This window comes from Mustela nivalis, assembly GCF_964662115.1.
Source record: "Mustela nivalis genome assembly, chromosome: 2".
Classification (NCBI taxonomy): Eukaryota; Metazoa; Chordata; class Mammalia; order Carnivora; family Mustelidae; genus Mustela; species Mustela nivalis.
In genome coordinates, this window is record NC_139021.1 from 151,094,808 (window position 1) to 151,118,872 (window position 24,065).

General features: G+C 38.7%; 1 long non-coding RNA gene across 1 annotated transcript in view; it reads left to right on the plus strand.

The window, feature by feature from the left end:
* LOC309860208 overlaps window positions 1-24,065 on the plus strand; it is a 106,939-nt gene that overhangs the window by 34,800 nt on the left and 48,074 nt on the right. The window contains exon 2 of the long non-coding RNA XR_014309249.1: window positions 393-577. This is a non-coding gene — a long non-coding RNA (uncharacterized lncRNA). The remainder of the gene's footprint in view (window positions 1-392; window positions 578-24,065) is intronic.

Genomic DNA, 24,065 nt, shown 5'->3' on the forward strand with positions numbered 1-24,065 from the left:
GAAATCTCATTTTATGTGGTTCAACTGAATTTTCATGAACCAAACAAAGATCTCTGCCTGTGTGGTGCTTACATTCTGATAGAGACAAAGGATGATGAAAATCAAAGTAAGTCTTTAATACGTTGACTATAGTATATAGAAAAGATAAGGGCTATGGAAAAGGTAGAGCAGAGCAAACAATGGAGGCTCAGGGGTATCAGTAGGTCTGATCTTAAATAGTGTGTTCAAGGTAAGCTTATTGAAGTGACATTTAAGTAGTATTCCAAGAAACAATCCAACTCGGTCTTCTCCTGAGGGGGCTGAGCAGCTGACTACTCTAGATCCCAGCTTTTGAGGGTTCCAGATCATCACCATCTGTTCCCCCATTTCTAAACATGATTTTCTTTCTCCAGCAGGGTAAAATCCCCATCATGAAGAGGCTTTCCCATGATAAAATGCATCCTGTGATCTCCTAGCACAGCTGAAGAATCACCATCCCAGTTTGTTGGCTTCACATGACCAGTTCCTGCTCTCAGTCTCCTGGGATGTGACAGTGTACTTCTGGCAATGCAAAGCTGGTGGCAGCACAACAAGCAAGGTACCGATTATACCCATCCCTTCTAAAAACCACTAGGGTTTTTCTAGCTCCTGAAATAAAGTAATTAAGGAGGAGTATGCCTTGAAGAGTGAGAATATGCCTTTTGGGAAGAGACCTTAGTCAGTTTCTTACCCAATCATATCAGCCATAGAGGAGACAGGAAACATGTGATCATTATCCAGGTGGTTCCCATTGGACCTCTGCAGGAATCAATGCAGACTATTGTGTGGGAGATTAATGAGAATAAGATTCTGTAGCTTCAATTAATAGGGATATCAGCAACTGGTCCTTGTTTAGTGGAAGGTGAAGGTCAAGAAAGTAGTAAATAACCTCAACTTGATCTTCACATCCCACTAAACCAGGAGCAGTTGTTGATATTCCTATTAGATGAAGCTACAGGATCTAATTCTCATTGAACTCAAAATGGATGAAAGACCTCAATGTGAGAGAGAAATCCATCAAAATCCTAGATGAGAACGTAGGCTCTTCAACATTGGCCATACAACTTCTTTCCAAAACATGTCTCCAAAGGCAAGGGAAACAAAAAAGAAAATTAACTTTTGGGACTTCATCAAGATAAAAAGCTTCTGCACAGCAAAGGAAACAGTCAGTAAAATAAGGATGCAACCCACAGAATGGGAGAAGATATTTGCAAATGACACTACAGACATAGGGCGGATATCCAAGATCTATAAAGAACTTCTCAAACTCAACACTGAAAAAACAAATAATCAAGTCAAAAAATGGGCAGAAGACATGAGCAGACACTTCTCCAAAGAAAACCTACAAATAGCAAACAGACACATGAAAAAATGTTCATCATTTTAGCCATCAGAGAAATTAAAATTAAAACCACATTGAGATACCATCTTACACCAGTTAGAATGGCAAAAATTGCTAAGGCAAGAAACAACAAATGTTGGAGAAGTTGTAGAGAAAGGGAACCCTCTTACACTGTTGGTGGGAATGCAAGTTGGTGCAGCCACTTTGGGAACAGTGTGCAAGTTTCTCAAAAAATTAAAAATAGAGCTATGCTAGGACCCAGCAATTGCATTACTGGGCACTTACCCCAAAGATACAGATATAGTGAAAAGAAGGGCCATATGCACCCCAATGTTCATAGCAGCAATGTCCACAATAGCCAAACTGTGGAATGAGCCAAGATGCCCTTCGACAGACAAATGGATGAAGAAGATGTGGTCCATATATACAATGGAATATTATGCAGCCATCAGAAAAGATGAATACCCAACTTTTGTATCAATGTGGATGGAACTGGAGGAGATTAGGCTAAGTGAAATAAGTCAAACAGAGAAAGTCAATTATCATATGGTTTCACTTACTTGTGGAACATAAGGAATAGCATGGAGGACATTAGGAGAAGGAAAGGAAAAATGAAGGGGGAGACTATGGACTCTGGGAAACAAACCGAGGGTTTTAGGCAGGAGGAGGCAAGGGGATGGGTGAGCCCAGTGATGAGTATTAAGGAGGGCATGACTGCATGGAGCACTGGGTATTATATGTAAACAATGAATCATGGAACACTACATCAAAAACTAATGACGTACTGCATAGTGACTAACATAACATTATAAAAAAAAAGAAAGAAAAAAGAGGACCCGAAGCAAAAAATGATAAGCAGTGGTATCAGGAATAAAACCCAACCCATATTACTGTCTGGGATGTAGATCTCACATCCTACTTATTGGCTACTCAAGTTGATACCAAAGAAGCCACTGTCTGTAGCCTCCAAAAATAACTCCTCTGGTCAGAATCTAAGAAATGAAGACATTGATTTTAAATAAAGAAATATTTCTCTATCCTATCAATATAGCTTATCTTTAAATGTTTAGTGGACATGTATTTTGATAGTAAATATACTAGAAGAAACATCTATAAAAATACATTTGTTGAGGTCCTTGTCATGGAAGAGTAAGGTAGAGAGCAAATATCTATTCGTCTAATTTAATCAGGACAAACAACTCAACTGGACAATTTGAGCCCCTAAAGAAGAACTGATTTTTGTCCAGTGTGCAATTAAGACAAGTGTTTAAGTTGCTTAAACCACTTCTTATATATTTACATCATTGCTTTAGTCCTTTGCTTTCTGGACACATTGTGAATATTTTTTTGAGTTGGGAAGATTCTTCACTTACTCAACTTAGTATTCTTCTTCTTAAACAAGGCCTAAAATGAAATCAGTTAAACACTCAAGGGTAGAATCACTTCCAAATTTTCAGTGCAACCTTAATTCTAATTTGTGAATTCGAAATCAACTCTGCACTCATTTAGATAATTGTTTGAGCTCTAGGTTTTCTATTACTCTACCAATCATGTCAAATCTGTTGGGAGTTTTTTTTAGCATGGAGGAGAAAATGAATTTTAGCCTTTTAAGATCTTTTAAAGAAAGAATTAAGTGTTTTCTTTCAATTGAACCATTTATTTAAACTAGTGTGAACATATGGTTTAACAATCAACTATTAAGATAACAAATCAAATAAAGGTATTTCTTTTTTAAGTGGTTCTGAATTAATATTCACCTGGGCTAGGCTTAGAAATAACCTGGTCTAATAATTCTTGTCCTTTTTTGGGCCAGGTTTCCCTTTGAGACTCTAATTGAAGCTATCGATCCTCTCCCCCAGAAAATCCATATGTGTATAATTTCAAGAGCTTTATGAACCTGGTGGCCATATGGAATCTACATTCAAAAATCTGTAATTCAGATCAAGCCCCTCCCTTTTTAATGAAAAAAAATTTTTTTTTGAAGTTCCAGTTCAAGATGGCAAGTAGGAAGATCCTGAGTTCACCTCCTCCCATGGACACATCAAGTGTACAGATACATTAGGGACAATTTCCTCTTAATAAAACTTAAGGGCTGCCTGAGTGATGACAATGCATTGGGTGGGCAAATGAGAAGAAAACCACATCAAAGCAGGTAGGAGAGGCAGGATACAATCTCACCATAAGCCTCACCATAAGCAGGCTGTCCTCATTAACATTGCTGGTTCTCACTTGTCAGTAATTCGTAGTGTGGTCTGCTTCTAGCACACTCATATTTAGAAAACCAAGGGAACACTAAACTTTTTTCCCTTTATCCTTCAAATTTCTTCAATCTACGTGTTTTGGGAAAATACTGCTTTCCTTCCCCAATTCTTCAGCTATTGTCTACTATAATAAGCCAGCTTGAATTTCTCAGGTCCTATTATTTCCTTTTTCTTGACAACATAAGGGAAGAATATAAGCCCTCCTAGGCACAGCACACTGAGAAATGTTGGGGGCAGGGAATGGACAAAATAGTTGTTGTGAAGGAATTAATGACTGACATTTATAACACGCCTACTTTATATTAGACATGTAGATGTATTTGGGGTTTTAATGCAAAATTTGCCTCCTCAATTATTCCACTTCTTTACTCTAGAAAAGCATCAAACTCTTCATAGTTGAGTGCTAGTCTTTATTCCAAAGAGGTTCAGTGTCTCAGGTCCAACACTATTGTGTTTATCATTGCTGGGTTTATAGAATGACACTTTTTTCAATGTCTTCCTTTGTGTTTTGTATCTTGGGCTTCGAAGTCGAGCCCATTCTCTGATATTTAAGATGATCTTCTCCTTCTTCATTCTACTCACACATTTCTCTCTGAATTTTGGAACTTTTCAGATTAAAACCATCTTTATTAAACAGGCAGATTTGGAAATGTTAAGCAGACATTGAAAAATAGTTCTTTAAAGTGCCTTTTTAATTTCATGAAGCACTCTTTCACCTTTTACCTAGTAGTTGTAATTGCCTAGGTTATTTTCCAGGACACAACAAAAAGTAGGGAAATGTAAGAAAATAAAATAGTATCCCGAGTTTGAATGTTAATGTCTAGAATGCATTCTGAAAGCAAACAGGACTCCTAAAACTCAAGCTTGAATTCTTCTGAGCTACTTTTGCAATTTACACAACACCTCCTTTTTCTTAACTCAGCCTTAAAATCTTCTCCCCCTCCCATTTGCTTATGCAGAGTTGACTGCCTCCGAGATTCCTGCTGAGTTATTTCTGTTATGGGATCTGACCTGCGGTTGAGCTACTCAACATCTCATCTGTTATTTGGGTCTTCTCTCTTCCATATAAGCCCTCCCCTGTTGCTTTGTCAGCTCCTCTGCCCTCTGATCCTCTGAAAGGACCAGGGAAGGAGAGACCGAGAAAGGCAGGCTCCTGCTGATGTTTATTCTCATCAATCCTAGCAAGCCCTTCTTCCCTAAACATAAAACTCCTTACCACCAGTATTTCCTAAAATGAATCTCAATGTTAATAGTTTTATTTAGGGGAAAAAATTTTTTCTGGTCAAATAAATTTGGTAACTGCTGACTTAAAATCAAATGAGTTTCTTTATTACAGAACTTCTTCAAGCTTTTAATATGCTAATATGCACTGTGAATCTCTTAGGGGGTGATAGAGTATACAGTGTTTCCCAAACCCATTTTACTGCAAAGTAGGTTTTTTTCTTTTTCTTTTTTTTTCTGGGAGCATATTTTGAAACTAATCTTTTAAGGAACACAATTTGCTTAAACTCATTTTAATTTTTCTCTTTTCGTTAGCCCAGTATTTTCCAAACTTCCACCATTCAGTTATGACCGTCATAATTTCCGCTAACAATTTTCTTTAAATCAACTCACTTTTCTACTTAAATAAATTTATTTGAAAAGGAAAAGACTATAAATGGAATTTAAAAATTACTTGACATAAATGGAAAATAACCATCAAATTAAGTAGAAGGAAGCAATGTTATTTAGAAATTTAAAAAATATAATTAAAACAGTATAGTACTGGCACAAAAGTAGGCACATAGATCAACAGAACAGAATAAAGATCTAAGAAATAAATTCACAATTATATGCTCAATTAATCTAAGCTAAGGAGGCAATAATATCCAATGGGGAAAAGACAGTCTTTTCAATAAATGGCATTGGGAAAACTGGACAGCTACATGTAAAAGAATGAAACTAGACCACTTTATAACCTCATACAGAAAAATAAACTCAAAATGTATTAAAGATCTAAATGTGAGACCCGAAACCATAAAAATCCTAGAAGAGAACATAGGCAGTCAGTTCTCTGACATCAGCTGTAACAACATTTTCCAGGTATTCTCCCCATGCAAGGGAAACAAAAGCTAAAATAAACTACTGAGATGACATTCAAATAAAAAGCTTTTACGCAGTAAGAGAAACAATCAGCAAAACTAAAAGACAACCTACTTAGTGGGAGAAGATCTTTGCAAATGATATATCTAGTAAGGTATTAGTGGCCATAAATAGAAAGAACTTATGCAACTCAATGCATAATGCCCCCAAAACAATCAGATTAAAATATGGGCAGAGGACTTGAATAGACATTTTTTTTCCAAAGACATGCAGATAGCCAACAGACCACATGAAAAGATGCTCAACATTACTAATCATCAGGGAAATGCAAATCAAAACCACAGTAAGTATCACTTTATACCAGTTAGAATGGCTAAAATCAAAATGAAAAGAAATAACGAGTGTTGGCAAGGATGTAAGGAAATGGAATCCTTGTTTCCTATTGATGGGAATGTACTACAACAATTAAAACTTAAAAATAGAAATACCGTATGATCCAATAATCCAAGCACTAATTCAAAAAGATACCTGCACCCTTATGTTTACTGCAGCATTATTTACAATAGCCGAGATATGGAAACAACCTAAGTGTCCATCAGTAGATGAATAGATAACACAAATGTAACACACACACGCACACATGCGTGTACACACACACACACACATGCACACACTGGAATATTATGTCCATTGAAAGGATGAGGTTGTGCCATTTGAGATGACATGGATGGACCTAGAGGATGTTATGCTAAATGAAACAAGTCAGTCTGAGAAAAAAAAATACCATATGATTCCACTCATAAGTGGAATCTAAAAGAAAAAAACCCACAAATAAATAAACAAACAAAAAGTAGAATCAGACCTATAAATACAGAGAACGAACTAATGGTTGCAGTGGGGGAAAGGGCAAAATGGGTGAAGGGGAAACAGAGGTATAGTCTTCCAGTTATAGAATGAATAAATCAAGGGAATAAAAACCACAGCATAAAAAATATACTTAATGATATTGTACCAGCACTGTAATGGGAAGATGGTAGCTACACTTGTGATGACCATAACACAATGCATGAACTTGTCCAGCCACTAAGTTGTGAACCTAAAACTAATGTTGTAACACTGAAATTTAACACTAATGTTACACACTGAAATTTAAAAAAAAAAAAACAGAAATTAAAAAAATAAATAGTGGAATTCAGGTATTACTACATTAAACTGGTTTATATAAATACATGCCTGAGAATGAATTTCTCCTGAGAAGAATGGAGTCAATAATAAAAATCAAATTATATTAGAGGCCATCTGGTCACTGTTGCTCATTTTCAATGATCATGAAGAGTCACCATTGAGAGCATTCTGTTTTTTGTTAATAGTTTTTAAAAAATTTTATTTATTTATTTGAGAGAAAGAGAGACACAGAACACAAGGAAGGGTAGCAACAGCAGGGGGAGAGGGAGAGAAGCAGACTCCCTGCTGAGTAGGGAGCCTGATGTGGGGCTCGATCCCAGGACTCTGGGATCATGACCTGAGCCAAAGCACACACTTAACCAACTGAGCCACCCACGCACCCCTGTAGAGAGAGAATCTTAATTCCTCTGTGCAAAGTAGACCAAAGCTGTTTAAACATTTTCTGAGATAGAGCTGGAAACTAAGAACTGATTTCTTTTTAATTTTTTTTCTTTTTACTAGGCACTTGGTTTCTTACCTTATTATTATTATTATTATTATTATTTTTGGTTAATGAAAAATTTCAAAACAGGGTATCTATCTCCTACAATCAACAAATATTAGCATTTTTTACATAATCATTTCTTGGCTGACTCATTTTTATGTAAACTTTTAACTGACATGACATACACTATTGCTGAACTATTTTAAAGTAAATTAATGATATCATGACACTTCATCCCCCAATTTTTCAGCATGCATCTCCAAAACCTGTTTTCTGGCATACCTACAATACTGTTACCTGTCATGCCTAACACATCTAATATTCAGCTCATATAAGAACTTTTGTTCAAGGAAACTTTTGTTTCAAGAAGCCATTGAATGATCTCCAAATGGTCTTCTTTTGAGAACATCAGGTTGTTTTGTACTGTCCAGAAAGTGATACAAAAAACACTCCTTATCTGTTCGCCACTGTCATTTAATTGGGGGATATACTGATGAAATCCTTTTATAAATATTTCCAGCTTTACCTCATGACATTCAAAGTATTTTGAATTCGTTTTTCAGATGAATTGATAAATAAAACCTTCTATTGGTTGTTTGATGAAATGGAGGACCAAGATTAGAGGAGATTAGAGAAGAGGGCAGTGCTGTGTCTGATGGATAGAAATAATAAAAGAAGTAGCTGTATGTTGAGTGCTTGCCATGAGCCAGGCACTAGACCATATCCGGTATCTTATATCTATTATCTTATTTCATGGTCCACACATCCTATGAAGTACCGTGTTGTTCTCAGGATGGCTGTACACAGTTGGGTAAGAGTTAAGCAGAGCATGAAATCCAGCTGTTGTGCCACTCCCCAAACTCTGTCCATCAGGACATTTGAGGGTCCTTCCCCAATACACAATGGTCTCTTGTGGGGTCTGGACAGAGCCATTCCAGGTTTTATAGGGGAGACATCCGAGGTGCAGGGCAAGACCCAAATCCATGTCTTTTTGTAACTAGATTTATCCTCTTAACCACCTTCTGCTGCCTCCCAGAAAACAGAACTGAAATAAAAATTGTTTATGAGGGCAGTGGGAAGAAAGACCCTGAAAAAGCTTAGGGGAAACACAACGGGCCATGCTCCTAAAGAGAACTGTGGTAAAATGAGCTTTCCTGTCATGGTGGACAACAGGCTTTTACGCATAGAACAGCCAGGAGATTATGCAGTGAGAGGTGGTCAGTTTTAGTGAAGAAGCGATCCATCTTTGTCTTGGCTCCACACCAAAGAACATGGAGGCCTGGCACAAAAAGAATCACCTACACGGGTTTGGGAACAGCCTAGTGAATAAAGAAATGGCAGCTTTCTCATGTCAAGCAGCTGCAGGAAGGGAGAGGATGTAAAAGAGACAGGGGAGAGAGCATGCTCATACCATGCGGCAAACAGCAGGGAACAGTCCAGAAATGTTGGCACTGCTCTCTGACCTCCTGGGACCATGAGCAACCAAGTCAGGGCACTTCCCATTAGAGGCAGGGGTTTTGCATGTTCCTGGTCAGAGCAGAACCCATGACCATCAACTTTATTTTGGCCAGAACTCCCAAACACTCGAAAGTGTTGTATTCTGTTGCTGTACTCCAACAGGATGGGATATTGTTTTCGCTTACTTTTAAGTTTTTGTTCTTGCTCATTTAACTGTTAACTCTTGAAACACAGCCCAGGCCATTCTGCCGGGCCAGCCATTCTGTGGAGAGCTTTATTAGCATTATCTGAGTTTATTTGATCTTCACAATAATTATGAGAGAGAGAGAGCGATAGCATAGTCGCATTTCACAGAGGAGGAAACTGAATTTTCCAAGGTCATATACTCAGGAAATAAGGGGGGTTATAGCACAACCTCACATCAGCCTGACTCCAGAGTCCACCTTCATGCCCACGATGTTACACTGTCTCCTTTTGGGTCATCTAGGGGGGAAACTCCTTGTGGTTTTTGTTCATGGGGCTCTGAAGCCAAGGCTGGCTGTTCAATTGTCTACCATCCTTGTCTGCTGATTAAGTAGCAAGGTAGGAGGGGGAAAATCAGGAGCGACCGTCTCTTTTTAAAGGAAAGAATAAAGTAGGAGGGTCACTGTGACTGGAGAATTCTACAAATGAGATGTGAGCCTTGCGACCAAAATAACAACTTCTATTAATAGAGTCCAGTAGGAGAAAGACCCAAGAAAAGGCATCCTGACCTGCGCGAACAGATGTTCCAGAGGCAGGAGGTGTCTGGAGGACCAACGTGTTCATTTTAACTTAGTAGGAAAATCAGACAAGTCATGAAAGGCTCTATTTCCCTTCTCCCTTTTCTTTCTCTCTTAAATTCATCTTTATTGAAGTATAATTGGCATATATAATTATAAGATATTTAAACATGTCGATTGGATACAAGTATACATTGAGAAAGGACCCCTCCTGTCCCCCTAATTAACGCGTCCATCACCTTTCATATTTTTTTTTTGATGAGAACATTTAAGTTTTGCTCTCCTAGCAAATTTTAATTATACTATACAGTGTTCTCAACTCTAAACAGCTGCTGTGTTTTCCATGAGCTCCTCAGACCTCATTCATCTTAGAGCTGAGAGTTTATCCCTTTTTACTCACCTCTCCTTCTTCCTTTTACTGCCTACCCGTCTGTACCCCTGGAAACCACTTTTCCCCTGTTTTTATGAATTTGACTTTTTTTTTTTTTAAAGATTCCACATAAAAATGACACCATACGACATTTGTCCGTCTGGCTTTTTCCTGGCATAATGATCCTTAAGTTTCACCCATGTTGTTACAAATGGCAGGAATTCCTTCTCTCTCATAGCTGTGTGTTCCTCCTCCCTCTAGTTTCACCTGTGGTATGAAAGAAGCCCCAGGCGGCATTTGGAATCAACTTTTTTTTTGGGGGGGGGACTCTTGACACCCTGTTAAAGCCTTAGGGTTACAAGAGTCAGAGTAGGCAGCATAAGAAGTATTAGCTAAAAAGCAAGAAAAACACATTTGTTCTAAATATTCCGTGGAATTCAATAACCTAAGTTGAAGTTGTTTAATACACATATTTTTGTTATAATACAAAACACTGGCCGAGTCAAGACAGCTGAAGATTTTTTTTTTCCTTCCACTTCAATTTCAGTTCTCAACCAGAATTCCAACCAAATCTCAGTTCCCTCTTTTTATGACCTTGGGAAATATCTGAACTGAAAACCTTTAAAACCTTAAAAACTGAAAAGCTTTAAATGTGGTAACAATGGTACTTAATTCTTGGAGCTTTTGTGAGAATCGAATGATAATTCAACAGGAAGCTCCTGCATAGCGTTCAGCAAATGTTGACTCTGAGAAAGTCTTGTGGTTTCTGCCCTGCAGTCATAAGCAATCCCTCTCCCCCACCACTAGGTGTCAGCATATCTAAGCTTCCAGAGCTGCTCCTTTGCCATTAATTTAATTCAACAAATACTTAACCGGAGCGCTTGCTCTAGCTATAACTCTCTTCCACCATGCTGGAGGTAAAAAGCTGAGTAAGATGACCCTTGATTTCTTTTTTTTTTTTTTTAGATTATTTGTTTATTTATTTATTTGACAGAGAGCGAGATCACAAGTAGGCAGGGAGGCAGGCAGAGAGAGAGGGAGAAGCAGGCTCCCCGCTGAGCAGAAAGCCCAATGCGATGCGGGGCTCCATGGACCCTGAGATCATGACCCGAGCTGAAGGCAGAGGCTTAACCCACTGAGCCACCCAGGTGCCCCAAGATGACCCTTGATTTTAAAGAGTTTATAACAGGACTATAAGTTCTGGCCGAGTTGCACAAGAACAATTGTTTTATTTGGATGGCATGCTTTTGTTTATTTTAAATTGATTTAAACGTCTTTAGGTTTGATCTGCAGTCTGTGCTTCACCCTCCTTCCCCAGCTCTCTTTTCTCATATTATTCTCAGCCCGGATGTGTTACCGTCCTGGCGCTGGCAGACATTTGAGACAGGGAACCCCTCCTCTGCTAATGCATTAAGCGAAGAATAATGCAGACTAGGAGAAAGACTATCTTGAGAGGTGAATCTGTGTAAATGCGCAGTGATAGGAGGAAGAGAAACCCGGTGAAAACCCATTTAATTGTTTTGCTGAGGCCTACACGGGTCCATCTCCACTATCTGCTACATAAAATTGTTTCCTGTCCTGTTCTGTCAAATTCCAAAAAAGTTACAAAATAAAGAAAAAACCCAAACTGCTGATTGGTTTCTAAAACTTTCCAGAAGAAAAGGCTTCCAAAATGAAGCCTCATGTGGGTGATATTAAAAAGCAGGAATTGCTAAAATGGCCTGGACTGCCATGTTCTAAGTCCAATGCTCTAGATCTGATTCTGACAGCTCCCAGGGAGGGAGCTCACATTTGGAACCATAAAACCTCCGCAATGGAAGGGAGACGGCTTTGGTCAATGGGGAAACCCAGTGAATAAATAACTCAATGACTTGTCCCAGGACCTACAGATTGTGGGAAATGGCAGCGCAGAAACAAAACCCCTGCTTGCCCAGCTTCTTGTCACTCCTTTCTCACCATTTGATGGAGACAGATAATATTTTTGGCTTCAATAATTCATATTTTTGATCTTTCTGACATGTAGTTACCGGCAATTCTCACTTCATTTCTTTCTGAGACGTGCTTTTGGACCTTGGAATCCTGGGCAGTTGTGTGTCCATGTGGCAAAGATGTAACATCAGCTGACCCTTAGGTTGTAAAACCAAAGGAAACGTGAAATAGAAACGTCACCTCATCATTTGAGCAATCCATGGGAAAAATAAAAAAATAATCTGCTACTGAAGGGGAAGAAAAAGGCATACGGAATTGATTTTTGACATTGATTCAACCTACTGGGTCTTTGCCCAGTTCCTCTCTTTTCTTTGTATAAATGGAGCCAAGAGTAATACAGATAAATCAGGACCAACCAGTTCAAACGAAAGGACTCCATTCGGAGATTTCATCTCTCAGTAGAAAGCTTTAGAATAAACACATCCATTCTCTCAGCTGCTCTTGCAGTGGTTCCCGCTTTAATTTTATGTTCTTCCAAAATCAGCTACATCATCTCATGAAGTGGGGAAGGCTGCGGTTATCATTAGAGAACTTAACCACTCTTTGAAATTTGTTTCTTAACTTCAAACAAATCTTTAAACAAAGAATTGGTGATGTCAAGAGAGGTGTTTATGAATGAAGATGAATAAGACAAGAACGTGACTTTTAAGGAGGAATGAAGTCCTAATGAATGGAGGGAGATAAAATAAGCATAGACATTTCTCTCATATCAAGTAAGCCATAATAATGGAAGAAATCAGTGATAGATAGTTTGAGGGGATCAGAGAAATCTTTGCAAGAGAGACAGCATTGGTGTTGGGTCTTAAAGGATGGAGGGTCTTAAAGGGTCTTAAAGGCTTCTCTGCTTAGAATGGCCACCTTACATTTTGGCTGGTAAAAAGTAATGAGAATAATTCTTTTAACATGTACTGTTTGAAAGCCCAATGTTCTGTGATTAACTATTCATCCTTTACTGCTCAGTTAATGCTGCCATCTTATCTGAGCTTAATATGAGCCTGATAGCAAAGATTCCTTCCTTGTTTGCATTTCTGGTCTACTTAATTCATGTTGATTATTTTGTATGAGCCACATATGTAGAACTACATATATGTAGTTTATATATATTGTATTATATACAATGTAATATATTAATATTAATATATGGAATATATATATATATATATATATATTCCATCTATTTACTTGACTTAAAGCTTCTTGAAGGCAGGTATGATTTTGCATGTTATTTTAATTTAGCCCAGCACTTAGTTTACAGAGGAGTTTAAGAAGAATTTATTGAATAAAATAAGGTAGGTGATTGTCCAATCTTCACCTTTGAGGCATGTGTGGAAAAAGTCTATGTCTATGTTGACCATTTCTTTCTTCTTCATGACAAATACACTACCATGGTCAAGACCACAAGCCATATTTCAGAAGGTTGAAAATAAAATGGTCATATGGATAGATCTTGAAGTTCCTTTGTGATGTGTCCCCCACACAGCCTAGTCTATTCTAATATGTAGTTTTTATGGAGATGGTTTTGAACTTTACATGAAACTATTGTGTAAAGACAATGAAATGCAACCTTTGTAGAAAATTATATCCAGATGAAGATATATGACTTTGAACTCCTGAGGCTTACTTTTTTTGTTACAGTGTATGTGTGTTAGCTTTTAGCTCCTTTTAAAATCAGAAAGCTTGGGAGATTAAAAACTGAAAGAGTTTGTGCCGAAGACTGCTCAGGGGCCGAAATAATAGAACACCACATCACTTACCCATCAGTTCAAGCCTTTTCTTTTGTCATATAAAAATTACCGAGGTTAATAGGCTGGCTCCAGCCTTGTTCCCCAACTCGCCAGAGGGGTTTAAATTCAGGATCTGAAGGCTACATAAGACAGACATTATCGAGTCTGTCTAAATTGTCTCTACACAAAGACCTATCATGAAAGAAGACAGCTCTAGGGGCTCAGCTTCATTGGCCCAGGATCCAATGGGATACCATTAAGCATTTTGAAAAATAATAGCAAAAAAACCTTAGAATGTATGTGGTCATTTTCGTGCTCAAGAATATTAAGAGGTGGCTACTTTTACTACCATACGAATGAGAAAACTGAAGCTCAAGAATTTTCTGCAAGTTGCCCAAGGTTACTCATTTGGCGAGCAGTAGAGCAGTGAGTTGAACCTTGTGGTTTTGTGTCTACAATATTGAGGGCTAAGCAATTTTGCCTTTGTTGGAATTCCACCCCCCTCTATATGACACTTTAAGAATATGCCCACCCTCCTCTAAGAAGATAGACTAGCCACAGAAACAGATTCCATGCCAGGTTCTAGATTTTACTACAAGTTGGTTCTTGAACCTTCATGAAAGAGAGTCTGGTATAATTTAGTGTTGCATCAATATTCTCTGAACGAAAAACATGTCTCTCAGTAGATCCCTTCTTTTTCAAGCTCTGGATTCAGGATAGTATAGTCAATGGCGGAGTCTAAGAGAATATTCCACCTTTCTACCCAGATGCTTCCTAGAAAAGGAAAGCATGTGGATATGAGCATTAGCGGGGTATTCCTATACACTCTATTGCATTTGTGAAATTGCTATTAATTTTTCTCAATCCACTGCCATTTTAAGAGCTACTAGGCTGTGATTATATAGCAATTTACGTGCTATCTTTCCCTTTTCCATCAGCAATGCCAATGCATAATTAAACCATATGCTCTGGGGGGAAATACACTTCTGAGTACAGAAGTAAAAGCAAGATAGTGTCTCAAGAAAAGAGCACAGAAGCCAATTTAAATACTAAGTTAATGTTGGTATATTAATGTCAGAATATACTTTGGCGAGGGAAACGAACTTGAATAATTTCTTTCCATAATGCGTTTTAATTTATGTTGTTATGTTATGTTAATGTATGTTGTTGTTGAAGTCTAAAGACACAGGTTCTCAGTCAAAAGATCTTAACATATTACATAAGATAATTAGAAAAAACTAATAATCATTTGATTATTTAGATGAAGCAGTTAAAAAAGTGGCGATTAATTTTCTCAGGTATACTCAGATAACATATCAAACACCTTAATATAATTTTTAGGAATTTTTTTTTTTTAAGCCCTAGATAAGACCCAGACATTCCAAATGCGTAGCAGGCACAGAATGAGCAGATGCAAATTAATCTAAATCCCCTGGAAGTCATTTGACACTAGGTTTTTTTTTTTTTTTTGGCATTTTCCCATTTCATAAATAAGTGCATCCTATTACATTTATTTACATTTAGCTGCAGGCTAGTGGAAAAAACCCATTTAACAAATATCAGGCTAAACTCTGACTAATAATTTGGCAGAGTACATCTCACAGGGCAAGGCAGCTACGAGATATAAACATGAGGCACAGAGAAACAGAACACATGCAAAACACCATCTATGACTCGGTTCATTCGGCTCTATTTGGCAGATAAGGGGCTGGAGAGAAATTTGCAAGAATTTCCCCATTTCCTTTCTCCACTGCTTTTCACACTGAGAACTTAGGTCAATATTGCTTTCCTTTATAAGCCAATTTACTGTTGCAAACGAAGTGATCCTTCACCAGGAAAGGAGAAGGAAAGTATTCTGGGTAGGGTCTGCTGGTTTGGTGAGCCATTTAATTTCCCACATTGTAACCTGATCTTAAATGGCAGAAAAATGGCACAGAGCTCTGGACAGAACCTTCTAATCCTTGGTCAAATCTATTGACCCAAGTCATGGCAAGAGAAAATGAATCTAGAACAAAGGAAATTCTTCTCAAGGGAACCTGTCACAGCTTGGGACCCACTTCATAGGCCTTAAAAATTCAATTTCTCTTTAGAGTGAATTTGAGTGATTTAGAGTGAATTAGAGTGAAGTGAGAAAACCCCTCCTCTCCCCCCCACTCCCGCAGGGACCCTGGGCTCTAGGAAAGACAGTTCTCCTAGGTGCATGGCTGAACCTTCTATTGTGATAATGGTATCATGTCCCACTACATGCTAAGCTCCCAACATTTGGAGCCTGTTCAGTATCTGTTCTACTGAGAGGGGTCTCTCCCTTCCATGGAGTAAGTTTTCAGATCCTAGCCCTTGGCTTCATGTAATTCTTTTAAGGACTTTTGTATTGTACTCTTCGATGAAGGACGGCCCTTTGTAATTAAAACATAAAGAAACAAACATACTCTCTGACGCCTATACCAATGAGTGCAGCTAAGAATAAAATAAATCCTTCAGAGGCTTAATATGGACCAGATCTCTGCAGCTTCTTTGGAGGTTGTGACATAGGGATAGAAGAATCCTCTAGAAGTCATCAAGACTTGAATAATTGCACAAATGTGGTCAATATCAAGGTGGTTTTCTTTGCGTATTCTTGTAACAAGATGTTTGACAGTCAAACATCAGATTTACCTAAGGTAGGCAAGATGGTCATGGACTGATAATCTGTTTAATTATATAGATCATCTTCCAAAGTTGTCATTAAAATGTGGAATCTTATTTTTAATGCATGGCAGAAGCCTGTTACTTCAAGGAATCCAGTGGTATCTTAGCACCTCATGGACTGGCTTTCCAAGCTGGGATTCCACCAATATAAGGCATTCATAGAGTAGTGCTCCCCTAAAAAACTATAAGGGGACATTCAAAACCTCCAGGGCCTGAAGCATCCTCAACCCATTGTGAGGTTGGGGACATAGGCCTGCCCTGTTCTTCCAATGAGCTTCTTTTTCCTCTTGACAAAGTGACCTGCATTATCAGGCTCAAGCCTAGGCCTGTGGCAACTCCATTTGAGGCATGTCAATGTTGAAAAGTGGGAAGTACAAGTAATTATCCATGCCAAGGGGCCCATGTCATTTATTTGAGGCAACTAAAGGTGTCTACTTTGAATTCTGCAAATTGGCTGTCAGTTTTGCTCAACAAATTCATTAATCTTTCCCTTATTGAGTTCCCTTCTACAGAGACTTGAAGAGGGTACTGGAAGGGAAATGAAAGAGAGAGAAACAGGCAGTCTTTTAGTTAGTAGTCCCTACTCCTCTTATTTCAGTAGCTGTAATCACTCGGGGTCCTGCAGCAAATGGAATGAAAGATTCGTAAGAGATTGGACTGGCCCAATTTTCTCCTACATGGAGGGCCTGGGTCACGTTCATCTCCAAGTCAGCATGTTACAATATCCCAACCACCCACCTTCTCTAATTCTTCCACCAGTTCTCCCTCCCCACATCGTGGCAATCCATATAATACAAACAGAAAAGAGGTGAGTTCAGATTCTACCATATCCAGAAATCCTGTCACATCCGAAGATTTTTCTCTGATTTGCAAAACCACAGAGGTCCAGCATATCAGCCTGACTGATTTTCGTCAGCAGGATGATATTAATGATTGCTTTTAAGGTAATTAGTTGGTGGGGAGGGGGGACAGAAAGACTGTTCTATACATGCCTGACCATGCCCAGCCACTCTGCCTTCTGGAGCCTTGGCAGGCAGCTGGGAGGAAGGGAGGTTTGAAAGCTCTGCTATCTGGCCTATTTGTTTTCTTATAATTAATATTAAGCCTCTAAAGGATTAGTAACATTATTTCTTAATAATAATTCCTTATTCCATTTAAAAGATTTCAGTTTTGTGGGAGTGACTGCAGAGTCATGAGGCAATTTCTCTGTTCCCATGTTCCGTTTGCTTTTGGGAGGCTTCCACAGACAGCTTTCATCATAAAGTATAGATTATACATTCCTTAAGAGCAAGAGAATGTTCTGCTGAAAACTTAGATCTGTGTCTCATTTCCTTTCCAACCAACTGAGAATTCTCTTTGGCACAGGACTTAAGAGCCCATGCTATTTTTTATTTTTTTTATTTTTTTTTGGCAGCACAATACAGAAAGATCAGTTTCATTGTCTTTCAGCGTTTTCCACTAATTAGCCTTTTTGATCTCAATGAATAGATGAGCTCTTTTTATATAATTTATTAGCTTAATTATTTCCTCTTTCTTTTTTAAAAAGACAGACAGGGAAAGGATACTAGAATCTGAACAACAGTTTTCACAGCTTGGGAAGCTTTTAAAATAATACTGGACAAACCGAGAAATTTCTATTACAGAATTTTGTGTACATTACTCGGATATTAGAGAGGGTGGGCTCTGTTCTTTGCTCAAGTACCTGAGAGGGTTTGTGGTTGTGAGACTTGGGGAGAGTGTTGTGGGAAAATTAATGTCTGTCTTCACTTCATTTTTCTTTTCCTTTCCATTTGATAATTATTTTTTTATGTGTCCCATTTTATTTTTTAATGCAGCTTCCCAGAAGATTAAAGGAGAAGACATTTACATATGATGTACTCAACATTTCTTCTACATTACCAGATGTTTAAGAAAGCCAAACATTGTATGTCCCATGTTTAATATTTATACTCTGCCTCTTTCCTAATAATAGAACAAATATATTATAGGGACATTAAACTGAAGATAGATGAGAACATTATATGAGACCAATTAGAGTTAAACAGTTTGTGCACACCAGTTAGCCTTGTAGGGTTATCTGTCATTTTTCATAAAGTGCTCGATTTTTTAAAAAGTGTTCATTATTTCACTTTTCTGTTTCCTCTCTTTTATTTTTTGTTTTCTGTTTCTTTTTCTAAGTCTTTTTACCCAAGGCAAGGCATCTGCCTTCTGCCCACCTATGAGAACTCTCTCAGGATCAAGATCAACCTTCTTCATTGCAGACACTTTCTTTACAGAGAGAAAGTGGTTTTATTGTCAACACAGTGGCTTCCCTAGAAGGGCCACAGATCAACCATTCTAAAAGTGAAGTTATGATTTTGGTAGCTACACTCAGATTTTAACCTTGTTATGGAGGCTATCTCTCTACAGGTTTATCCCAGACCTACTCCTTTTGCTCCTTGGGCCTTAGTCTTTTGGTTCCACAAGGATTTTGAATATATTCTTGCCTCCAAACTTTATCATATGCTGTTCCCTCCTTTCCATGCTTTCCCTTAAGCTTAAATGTCACCTCCTAAAAGATACCCTCACTAACCATCAACATATGTCAGCCTGCAATACTATTTTTAAAAGATTTATGTATTTACTTATTGGAGAGAGAGAGACAACATGTGCACAGGGGGAGGGGCAGAGGGAGAGCAGGAGAGAATATCAAGGAAACGTTGTGTTGAGCGTGGACCCTGACTCAGAGCTCAATCTCACGACCCTGAGATCACAACCTGAGCTGAGACCAAGAGTTTCATGCCACCCAGGTGCCCCTTGTAATACTTCCCAATGAACTCTATCCCCTTCACAGAACTTGTTAGAAGTTGTCATTTTGTTTTGTTTTTCAATTCTCTTGCTTTCGTCCATCATGCTGGAACACAAATTTTGTGAGGCTGGGCTTATGTTTCAAGTGTTCATTATTAACAACTTTATGAGTTAGCCGAGAGCCTGGTACAGAATAGATTTGTGACAAATACAGGCCAAGTAAATAGGTAAGTCTCCACAGCAAGTTATTCTAGTTGGTTAGCATGGCATATATCTTTAACATATTTTACTCTGAATATCAGCATTAGGAATTAGCTTGGGGTACCTGGGTGTCTTAGTCAGTTAGGCATCTGCCTTCAGCTCAGGTCATTATCCCAGGATGCTGGGATTGAGTCCTCTCTGTTCAGTGGGAAGCCTGCTTCTTCCTCTCCTCCCCACTCATGCTGTCTCTCTCTCTCTCTCAAATAAATAAATAACATCTTTAAAAAAAAAAAAAAGAAAAGAAAAGGAATTAGCTTGAGCTTCATGGTATATTTAGTGAATTGTGCTCGGTAAAGTAGAACTGAATTATTCTTTTGTCTCTGTGTTCATGGGAATTTAAAGACTTTTATAGAAATATGAATAGTTTTTCTTAATTAAAATGGTAGTACACAGTTATTATAGAAAATTTAGAAACTTAAGTATTATGAAGAAAGTATAAAACTTCTAGAGCATATCATGCTTAGCGAAATAAGTCAAGCAGAGAAAGACAACTATCATATGATCTCCCTGATATGAGGAAGTGGTGATGCAACATGGGGGCTTAAGTGGGTAGGAGAAGATTCAATGAAACAAGATGGGATTGGGAGGGAGTCAAACCATAAGTGACTCTTAATCTCACAAAACAAACTGAGGGTTGCTGGGGGGAGGGGCGTTGGGAGAAGGGGGGTGGGGTTATGGACATTGGGGAGGGTATGTGCTTTGGTGAGTGCTGTGAAGTGTGTAAACCTGGTGATTCACAGACCTGTACCCCTGGGGATAAAAATATATGTTTATAAAAAATAAAAAATTAAAAAAAAAGAAAGTATAAAACTATTTTTAAGATTTATTTGTTTGTGCAGAGGGAGAGAGAGAATGAGTGGGAGGGGCAGAGGGAGAGGGAGAGAGAATTTGAAGCAGACTCTGTGCTGAGTGGTGCTTGACTCAGGGCTTGATCTTACAACCCTAAGATCAATATTTGATCTGCAACCAAGAGTTGGATGCCCAACTGACTGAAGCACCCAGGCACCCCTTGTGACTTCTTTTTTCTTTTTTAACATAGTTTGCATTGAGGCAAAGGTCCTCAGCCCACAGATGCCAGTCTTGCTCTAGGATCGCCATGAAAATAAGAGTTGGCATTGGCAAGTACTCAGTCTTTCTTGTTTGGTAATTAAAGGTTCTATTTAACCCAGTAGAATTGTGTTACATTTGAAGAGTCACAGTTACCCAGACCGCAGAAGCAGAAAAAGAATTTGTGCCTTTTTACTCTTTGATTTTATTTTCATCACATGATTTTTCCCCTGTGTTTTATTACCAGCATCTCTAATTCTGATCTTGACTATGTGTACTTCAAAAATATTTTGTCTTCTTACCTTCTATTTTGATGTTTCCATTTGTCCAGTGAAGTAGTGACCTTTAGGCTCATAACAACTTTATTTCTCTGACAGTCATCCCCACCAGTAAGGGAGGGGCCTTTGTAACAATTGTGTGTCATCTGCCTTTGTCCCGGTACCAAAATGGCTGAGCTAGAGGTCCAGTCGTATTTTTCCTCGGTGAGTCAGCCTTTGTGGGTGCCTCGAAGTGAGCTGATGTTTACTCATAAAACTGCGAGGCAGCCATCTTCCACCACCTTCTGTGCTGGAAAGACGAAGTGAACACACTCAGAGAGAAGCAGGGACGGAAAGCATGGCTAATTTTCTTGGTAACTATTTACTGTTTCCATGCTCTCCTGTGGTGTAGCTATCCTTGGGCTGAGCGAATTACTCAGTCTCCTTCTAATAAAAAAAACTTTTCCCCTTTCTTAAGCCAACCTGAATTGCTTTCTATTGCCACTAGAAAAACTGTGGCTAAGTCCTATTATTACCAAGTGAAGAGCCTCCAATATCATTCTTTGGGAGCAGTAAATTCCCTTTTTTGTGTTCCACTTTGCTTTTGTCACAAAAATTCCATTAGTATTTTCTTCTGAGTACCTCAGGCAACACATGGTGCCCTTGAGTTCCTTTGCCACTTGTGCACCATGTTTCTCTTCGGAATTGTGCTCGTCCTAAGTTCAGGTGATCTTTCTTACTCTGTCAAGTATTCCTCTGAGCACTCTTCTCTCTTCGTGTCTTGCTGTGCTTCTTGTCCTCTCTGAGGTTCAGGTATTCCATAGTCTTTTGGTCTCAAGTTCTACCTACAATGGGGCTACCTACTCATGTTATCTTTGATTTCTCTGTACATTAATTAATCCCTCTGCTTCTTTTCTTCTCACTTCCATTCTTCTTCTCCGGGTTTTTGAACAAAGCTGCTCCTACAGAGGCAGGTATTTTTGTCTTCTTTTTTCTGCAACAAGAAGTTTCTCCCTACCATTTTCTTATGTAGCTCTTGTTCACCTCCAGGTTCTTCCTCCTTTCCTTTTATTTATTTCCCTCTCTGAATATAAATTTTCTTCTTTATATTCATTAAACTGTTCCTAGAGTCTGTCTTATTCTTACTGGCTTGTGTGTCTTCTGCGCCTTCTTCTGGGCTGAGAGAATGAAGTCCTTGCTTAATCAGGTGCTGGCTTGTCTCCCTTCACTTTTGGAAATTGTCTGAGTAGAACTTTGTAGGTTCAGACATTACAAAGGAGGAGAGTATTAGTCTGGGTTCTCCAGAGAAATGGAACATATATATTCTTTACTGTATACATATTCTTTAATTTAATTTCTATATTATACTATATAGTTATATATTATATTTATTATTTTTAAGTATAGAAAGTAAGGAATTTAGTTCATGTGGTCATGAAGGCTGAGAAGTCTGAGGGTTTGTGGTAGGCAAGCTGGAGACCCAGGAGAGCCGTGGTATAAACTTCCATTTGGTGTAAGCTTCAAGTTCAAAAGCAGGGGTAGATCAGTATCTCAGTCAGAAGACAGGCAGAGAGAGTGAACTCTATCTTACTCAACCTTTTTTGTTCTATTCAGGCCTTCAACAGATGGGCCCATGGTCAATGGCACCCACCCACATTGGCAAGGGCAATCTGCTTTATTCACTCTGCCAATTCAAATGTTAATCCCATCCAGAAAGATCCTTGCAAACACAAACAGAATAATGTTAATCAAATATCTGGGCACCCTGTGGCCCAGTTAAACTGACCTATAAAGTTAACCATCATAAAAAGTTTAATAAAATTGCCTCAGCTGCCCATCCACATCTTGTAGGCATCCACGTCCTGGTGGATCCCACAGAGCTCACCTCCCCTAGGTCTCCTAGGGATTTGAGTGCCTGTTCTCAGTGAAGTCTTGACATGTTTACTTCTCTCATACATTTTTCTCATGGCTATTCTTTCTCTTTACTCTCCAATTTGATCTAGAAGAGGAATGAATTTGCACAAAAATGGCCCATGTAAGGCATCTGAGGGATTGTACTACCTCACTGTTGCGACTCAAACTCATAGAGCAAACTGTTCTATCTTTACCAAATGTATCTAATTACTCCACCTACAGGATTTCCTCACTGGGCACCTTTCTCTCACTGAATGGCTTAAGGACCTGTCCCCCTCCTTTTCTTCGTCCTCTACCTCCTTTCTGTCTTAAAGCCCCAAATTCCTGTTTGGTTCGTATGGGCAAACAGTTAAGCAAATTCTTTGTTGCAGTGCATCCTTCCAAAGTGCAAATGTCCAGATTCACCTATCCTACCCAAAGATAGTTCTCTCCTGAAAAGCTATGAAAATGCTAGTTTATTCATTCTGCTTTGCTTATTCATGCAAGCAATCATCACTCATTAAACTTTAACAAGTACCTACTTAGCATCCATTAAACATGGGATGCAAAAGAAAGGCAAAAGTTGTGTCAGAACAGTGCTTGAAGTGACACTATTAGCATGCTGTGCTATGATTTAGGATTTATTGTATTAAGAAGGAAGATTTAGAATAAGAAAGAAAGAAATGCCCACTCATGTAAGGGCTGAAAAAGAAAACTAACCTATGAATAATAAAAGAAAAAAAATCACACATTTGTTGAGGCTACTGCATTAAAAAGACCCAGCAACAACCTTTCCATTCCTTAGGGAATGTACAGACCAGCACAGGAGATAAACAACAAAGAGGAAACTGCTGCTCAGTATGCAGCAGAGGTGACCGTGGGATGGGAGGGATTTAGTACGGATGGACAGGGGTCATCATAGTATAGTTCCTAGAAAGTTCCACTGAAGCTGAGTCTTGATGGATGAGAAGACTTAGGTAGGTAATGAATCATTTGTTTATTCATCTTTTTTTTTTTTAAAGGTTTCATTTATTTATTTGGCAGAGAGAGGTTGAGAGAGCGAGAACACAAGCAGGGGGAGCAGCAGGCAGAAAGAGAGAGAGAAACAGGCTCCCCACTGAGCAGACAGACCAAGGCAGGGCTTGATCCCAGGACCCTGAGATCATGACCTGGGCCAAAGGAAGATCTTAACAGACTGAGCTACCCAGGCACCCCCGTAATGAATCATTTGTACATTGTTGTGTTTTGGCAGATGGAGGTAGGGAAGAAGGGTGAGTGGATGTGGGATGTGATGTGAGGAAGATTCACAGGGATGTCACACTGATATTTAGGGCTTGACACACCATAAATTAAATTCTGCTTTTCCTCTGGCAACCCCTTGTTGGTAGATGACACCAACACTCACCTGATTGCTCAAGCCAAAACTAGAGCATTCTTCTCCTATATCTTCCCTCAACG